This window comes from Oncorhynchus mykiss, chromosome 22 (genome assembly GCF_057628025.1).
Source record: "Oncorhynchus mykiss isolate SJ-2025 chromosome 22, ASM5762802v1, whole genome shotgun sequence".
Lineage (NCBI taxonomy): Eukaryota > Metazoa > Chordata > Actinopteri > Salmoniformes > Salmonidae > Oncorhynchus > Oncorhynchus mykiss.
In genome coordinates this window covers 57750109-57757446 of record NC_143043.1, presented here as the reverse complement: position 1 = coordinate 57757446, position 7338 = coordinate 57750109, and the positions used below count along the sequence as shown (strand labels likewise).

At 43.5% G+C, this 7338-nt stretch overlaps 1 protein-coding gene across 1 annotated transcript in view; it reads left to right on the top strand.

Annotated features, from left to right (window-relative positions):
- Window positions 1–572, top strand: part of map3k13 (mitogen-activated protein kinase kinase kinase 13) — a 138609-nt gene extending 138037 nt beyond the window's left edge. Inside the window, exon 14 of the mRNA XM_036959538.2 lies at window positions 1–572. This exon is cut by the window's left edge and continues 754 nt beyond it. The gene's annotated coding sequence lies outside the window, so the exon portion shown is untranslated.
- The last annotated feature ends 6766 nt before the right edge of the window (window positions 573–7338 follow it).

The window sequence follows — 7338 nt, the reverse complement described above, 5'->3', positions numbered from 1 at the left end:
GGAAGGAAGTATACACCGATTAAAACACCTGGTTTTCTGAGCCATCTGTTGAATTACTAGGTCAACAACTTAATCATTCCTACAGTGTGTTTGATCTGACATGTGCTGGCACCAGCCGAGTGGGCCTCCCTCTTGAGGGAAGTGAGTGGGCCTCCCTCTTGAGGGAAGTGAGTGGGCCTCCCTCTTGAGGGAAGTGAGTAGGCCTCCCTCTTGAGGGAAGTGAGTGGGCCTCCCTCTTGAGGGAAGTGAGTAGGCCTCCCTCTTGAGGGAAGTGTGTGGGCCTCCCTCTTGAGGGAAGTGAGTTCGGGACAACTGAATGTATGCGTCATTGAAGTAGTTTTCACATACAAACTTTATATGTCCGAACACAGAATCAAATATGCTTCCCAAAACTAACACGGTAATGACATGTGGTACGGAGTTTATTTTGATTGCCGATGTTCTTCATTCATCATATTGCCATCAGGCAGCCTGATTTCAAATGTGTTTATGTAAACAGGATTATTGGGGAAATCTTTCCTCTTGCAAAGCATGTAAATGTTTTAAACTAACTATTATATTAATCTGATTATCCACAATAATCACATTATTGTGTACATGTAACCGTACTCAGTGAGTATTCCAGAATGGGACTGTCAGTATTCCAGATCAGTACTGTCAGTGTTCCAGATCATTACTGTCAGTATTCCAGAATGGGACTGTCAGTATTCCAGAACAGTACTGTAGGTATTCTAGAACAGTGCTGTCAGTATTCCAGAAGGGGACTGTCAGTGTTCCAGAATGAGACTGTCAGTGTTCCAGAATGAGACTGTCAGTGTTCCAGATCAGTACTGTCAGTATTCCAGAATGGGACTGTCAGTATTCCAGAATGGGACTGTCAGTATTCCAGAATGGGACTGTTAGTATACCAGAAGGGGGCTGTCAGTATTCCAGAATGGGACTGCTAGTATACCAGAAGGGGGCTGTCAGTATTCCAGAATGGGACTGTCAGTATTCCAGAGCAGTACTGATGATTCTAACTGTGTGAATAGAACATCAGAACACACACAGCCTCCTGTCTTGTCCCACAGCCCAGCCCCCCACCAACCATCACTCTCTCTGTAACTGTCTGACCAGTCCAGTATGATATAACCTACCTGCTAAACATGACTTTACAGATGAATCAGGACTGTAACCCGACCCCCAGTGGGACACAGACATGGGCAAATAACGTCTAAACACCAGCATGAAACAACAGCCCAACCATCAACCAACGTTGTCCCAACCATGTCCCAACCATCAACCAACGTTATCCCAACCATCAGGGATCCATTTCAACACAGATGGTTGGTTGGGAGATAGTTGATACAACGTTGGTTGTGAACCAGTACCTGGGCTTGAGGAGACGAGATCTCCTGATGCTCAGGATCCTTCAATTCAAAGTCCCATTACCCAGCTCTGCAAACAGTATAACATGAAAATACGTTCGGTTCTCAACCAGAATATGGAGTTTCTCAGAGCAACTATCATCATTACTGCCATTCTGCAAGGAATGTACTTCCAGAACAGGTCTGAATACACATTTGCTATTGTTTTTGACCAAGTGTGCAAATGCCAGATCGACCTTCGGCACCTCCAATATAATCCCTCATTATACTGCAACGGACAGGTCGGCCGGACCAGCAGCAGTACAGCATTCAGACCTGTTCTGGAAGTACATTCCTTGCAGAATGGCAGTAATGATGATAGTTGCTCTGAGAAACTCCATATTCTGGTTGAGAACCGAACGTATTTTCATGTTATACCGTTTGCAGAGCTGGTTAATGGGACTTTGAATTGAAGGATCCTGAGCATCAGGAGATCTCGTCTCCTCAAGCCCAGGTACTGGTTCACAACCAACGTTGTACCAACCATCTCCCAACCAACCAGCTGTGTTGAAATGGATCCCTGCAGCAGAACTGCACCACCTTAGCATGTCTGTTTGGCTTGTAAGGACAGACTACCCAGAAGTCTGCATGACTCAAAAAGAGCAGAAAAGCACAAGAGCATTTTAGTTCTCTCCCAACCCAGCCAGTTCGACCTGGCTCCAGAGAATCCTCCATAACCAAGTATCCAATCTCGCTGTCCTGCATCAAGTCAAGTCGTAGCACCTGTATGTCTCAACACCCTCGTGCACTGTGATGTTATAGTACTGTACTCTCTGTCTCCTGCTCAGGATGCTCTTTCTGGACCAAGACTGGACCTATAACGTTATCATGTAGTATCTCTGTCGTGTGTTGTTCCGCGTGGGCCATTACCGTGTTATATGTTGTTGAATGGTACAGTGGACCAGGTAGAAATGTTGGAGTGAAGTTGGTGTAATAACTAGGTAGATAGATAGGTGGAACATAGTTGCCACTGAGGTGCAGTATCCCAGTTTTATCAGGACCCCTGAGTCTCCGTTTGTTCCATGTCTTTCAGCAAGGTTGTTCATCGGGCATTGGTGCTTGTTACGCTATGTTATTGTCTGACAGAGGACCAGTCAGACACCAGACTGAATGGTGTTACAGAGGGGAGAATAGACACCAGACTGAATGGTCTGACAGAGGGGAGAGTAGACACCAGACTGAATGGTCTGACAGAGGGGAGAGTAGAGGACCAGTCAGACACCAGACTGAATGGTCTGACAGAGGGGAGAGTAGACACCAGACTGAATGGTCTGACAGAGGGGAGAGTAGACACCAGACTGAATGGTCTGACAGAGGGGAGAGAAGACACCAAACTGAATGGTCTGACAGTGGGGAGAGTAGAGGACCAGTCAGACACCAGACTGAATGGTCTGACAGAGGGGAGAGTAGACACCAAACTGAATGGTCTGACAGTGGGGAGAGTAGAGGACCAGTCAGACACCAGACTGAATGGTATGACAGAGGGGAGAGTAGAGGACCAGTCAGACACCAGACTGAATGGTATGACAGAGGGGAGAGTAGACACCAGACTGAATGGTCTGACAGAGGGGAGAATAGACACCAAGCTGAATGGTCTGACAGAGGGGAGAGTAGAGGACCAGTCAGACACCAGACTGAGGGGTCTGACAGAGGGGAGAGTAGACACCAAACTGAATGATCTGACAGAGGGGAGAGTAGAGGACCAGTCAGACACCAGACTGAATGGTATGACAGAGGGGAGAGTAGACACCAGACTGAATGGTCTGACAGAGGGGAGAGTTGACACCAGACTGAAAGGTCTGACAGAGGGGAGAGTAGACACCAAACTGAATGATCTGACAGAGGGGAGAATAGACACCAAGCTGAATGGTCTGACAGAGGGGAGTAGAGGCCCAGTCAGACACCAGACTGAATGGTCTGACAGAGGTGAGAGTAGACACCAAACTGAATGGTCTGACAGAGGACCAGTCAGACACCAGACTGAATGATCTGACAGAGGACCAGTCAGACACCAGACTGAATGATCTGACAGAGGACCAGTCAGACACCAGACTGAATGGAACCACTGTCTAGACGGCTGGACATATAGTTAGTGGCAGACAGACAGGCTTTTTAAATAGCTATATTTTTAAACAGTGAGTCGTTTTCATAAATGACACCAACTTGGTAAAGTACTTCTTGCCTTTGCTGGTTTGATGCTCAGGTTTTCAGTTGAAGATAGAGTGTTGTTTTGGTTTTCTGTACTGTAACAATCTAATGTCTACTGGATGGCTCCAGGTACAGTGGGTTATGTTGCCTTGTATTACATAGCGTTGTTTCATAACCGGCTCCATTCCCATACCTGCATCCCAATATGGCACCCTATGCCCTATATAGTGCCACTGGTCAACAGTATATAGGGAATAGGGCGCCATTTGGGACGCATTCCTTTTATAATTTAGAAGACCAGCCGTCAGAAAGGATGATCATTTTTCTCATCTCCTCGCAGTCTTCCTTAGTGCTAGTGACACTCTGTTTGTGTCGTCCTCTTATAAAAGGGATACTGCATCTTGTGTAACTGGTAACACTAGAATCATGTTACCCCTGTATGTGTTTCAGTGTCTGTGTAAAACTTGTTTATATTTTTAGATTATGGCCAGTTAAGTTAAGTTAAGTTAAGTCAAACATCTGTATGAAACATCGTCTGAAATGAAATGAATGGAGATCAGATGGCTCACATTTCAAATCAGGAAAACAAGGCAGAGACACCGAGACCACAGAACACAGAACAGACTGCTGCTCTTGGTCTGATGCAACCTCATCTAAATGTCAGTAGCTTGCAGAGCCATATACAGAGAGAGTTGGGCCAGCTTTTAGAACGGGTGCCATGTTGCTGCCATTGAGCATTCTATTTATCCATTCATAACCATCATTTGGATTCTAATTTTAATTCAGGACGTTCAGACTCAGTAAGTCTCCTTGACGTCATTTGTGATTATGAAATATGAAACTTTTGGGGCGACAAAACAAACCCAGGCAATACATCATGTAAACAAACCCAGGCAATACATCATGTAAACAAACCCAGGCAATACATCATGTAAACAAACCCAGGCAATACATCATGTAAACAAACCCAGGCAATACATCATGTAAACAAACCCAGGCTGGGCCAGCCACTCTATACTAGTCAATATCAGACAGCTGGGCCAGCCACTCTATACTAGTCAATATCAGACAGCTGGGCCAGCCACTCTATACTAGTCAGTATCAGACAGCTGGGCCAGCCACTCTATACTAGTCAGTATCAGACAGCTGGGCCAGCCACTCTATACTAGTCAGTATCAGACAGCTGGGCCAGCCACTCTATACTAGTCAGTATCAGACAGCTGGGCCAGCCACTCTATACTAGTCAGTATCAGACAGCTGGGCCAGCCACTCTATACTAGTCAGTATCAGACAGCTGGGCCAGCCTCCATTTTTTATTTAACCTTTATTTAACTAGGCAAATCAGTTAAGAACAAATTCTTATTTTGAATGACAGCCTAGGAACAGTGGGTTAACTGCCTTGTTCAGGGGCAGAACGACATATTTTGTACCTTGTCAGCTCGGGGAGTTGAACTTGCATTCCAGGGTTTGTCTTGTAGAATAATAGTGAAGACATCAAAACTATGAAATAACACATATGGAATCATGTAGCAACCAAAAAATGTTAAACAAATCAAAATATATTTTACATTTTAGATTTTCAAAGTAGCCACCCTTTGCCTTGATGACAGCTTTGCACACGCTTGGCATTCTCTCAACCAGCTTCATGAGGCAGTCACCTGGAATGCATTTCAATTAACAGGTGTGCCTTGTTAAAAGTTAATGCGTTTGAGCCAATCAGTTGTGTTGTGACAAGGTAGGGTGGGTATATCGAAGATAGCACTATTTGGAAAAAGACCACGTTGACAGTCCATCATTACTTTAGGACATGAAGGTCAGTCAATCCGGAGAATTTCAAGAACTTTGAAAGTTTCAAGTGCAGTCGCAGAAACCATCAAGCGCTATGATGAAACTGGCTCTCATGAGGACCGCCACAGGAAAGGAAGACCCAGAGTTACCTCTGCTGCAGAGGATAAGTTCATTTGAGTTAACTGCACCTCAGATTGCAGTTTATTCTGTATCACTCAACTCTCATTCATGAGTCTTGTTTGTACTGAGAGGGATATAGCTAGATATGTTAATGTGCTGCTGTAATCGTGGATGTAGACGGACAGATTGAACCTGATAGAACAAATGATCAATAAGCCTAATGCATCATAATTACTGGAGAAATCTGACCTGATCAATAACCCTAATGCATCATAATTAACTGGAGAAATCTGACCTGATCAATAACCCTAATGCATCATAATTACTGGAGAAATCTGACCAGATCAATAACCCTAATGCATCATAATTAGCTGGAGAAATCTGACCTGATCAATAACCCTAATGCATCATAATTAGCTGGAGAAATCTGACCTGATCAATAACCCTAATGCATCATAATTACTGGAGAAATCTGACCAGATCAATAACCCTAATGCATCATAATTAGCTGGAGAAATCTGACCTGATCAATAACCCTAATGCATCATAATTACTGGAGAAATCTGACCAGATCAATAACCCTAATGCATCATAATTACTGGAGAAATCTGACCTGATCAATAACCCTAATGCATCATAATTACTGGAGAAATCTGACCTGATCAATAACCCTAATGCATCATAATTACTGGAGAAATCTGACCTGATCAATAACCCTAATGCATCATAATTACTGGAGAAATCTGACCTGATCAATAACCCTAATGCATCATAATTACTGGAGAAATCTGACCTGATCAATAACCCTAATGCATCATAATTAGCTGGAGAAATCTGACCTGATCAATAACCCTAATGCATCATAATTACTGGAGAAATCTGACCTGATCAATAACCCTAATGCATCATAATTACTGGAGAAATCTGACCTGATCAATAACACTAATGCATCATAATTACTGGAGAAATCTGACCTGATCAATAACCCTAATGCATCATAATTACTGGAGAAATCTGACCTGATCAATAACCCTAATGCATCATAATTACTGGAGAAATCTGACCTGATCAATAACACTAATGCATCATAATTACTGGAGAAATCTGACCTGATCAATAACCCTAATGCATCATAATTACTGGAGAAATCTGACCTGATCAATAACCCTAATGCATCATAATTACTGGAGAAATCTGACCTGATCAATAACCCTAATGCATCATAATTACTGGAGAAATCTGACCTGCAATTTATAAACAAAGTTGCTGTAGTTATAATTCGTAAAACTTTCATTTGTATTACTTTGAAGGGATCCAAATGGCAAATGAATCTATACATTTCTAGATATATTAAACATAAAAAAAGTGACATTTTATTTAGGATATACCGAGTCTGGCTTTACAATTATTAATAAAATGCTATGATCTGCTATTGGTCAATATTGCCCATGGTGTGCCACCATGGCTGCCATATGGAATGATGTAAGGGATAATCAACGAGGGTCTCTGGTGAATATTGAGCGGCGTGGAAGGTGTGGCAGAGTGGAACGGATCTTCCAAGGAGTTGCATTATGTCCAAATACCGCATAGAGTCCTGAGTTGATTATCCCTTTCATACCATGGCTATAATTTAACATTTGCCGCTAAAAATGTGTTCATTTAGGGCTCCCGAGTGGCGCAGCGGTCTAAGGCACTGCATCTCAGTGCAAGAGGTGTCACTACAGTCCCTGGTTTCAATCCAGGCTGTATCCCATCTGGCCCATGATTGGAAGTCCCATAGGGTGGTGCACAATTGGCCAGTGTAGGAACAGAACAGATGCTTGTCAGGACCCAGTGGTCAATGGCTAACTGGTACCCTAGTCCCTACAAATAAGAA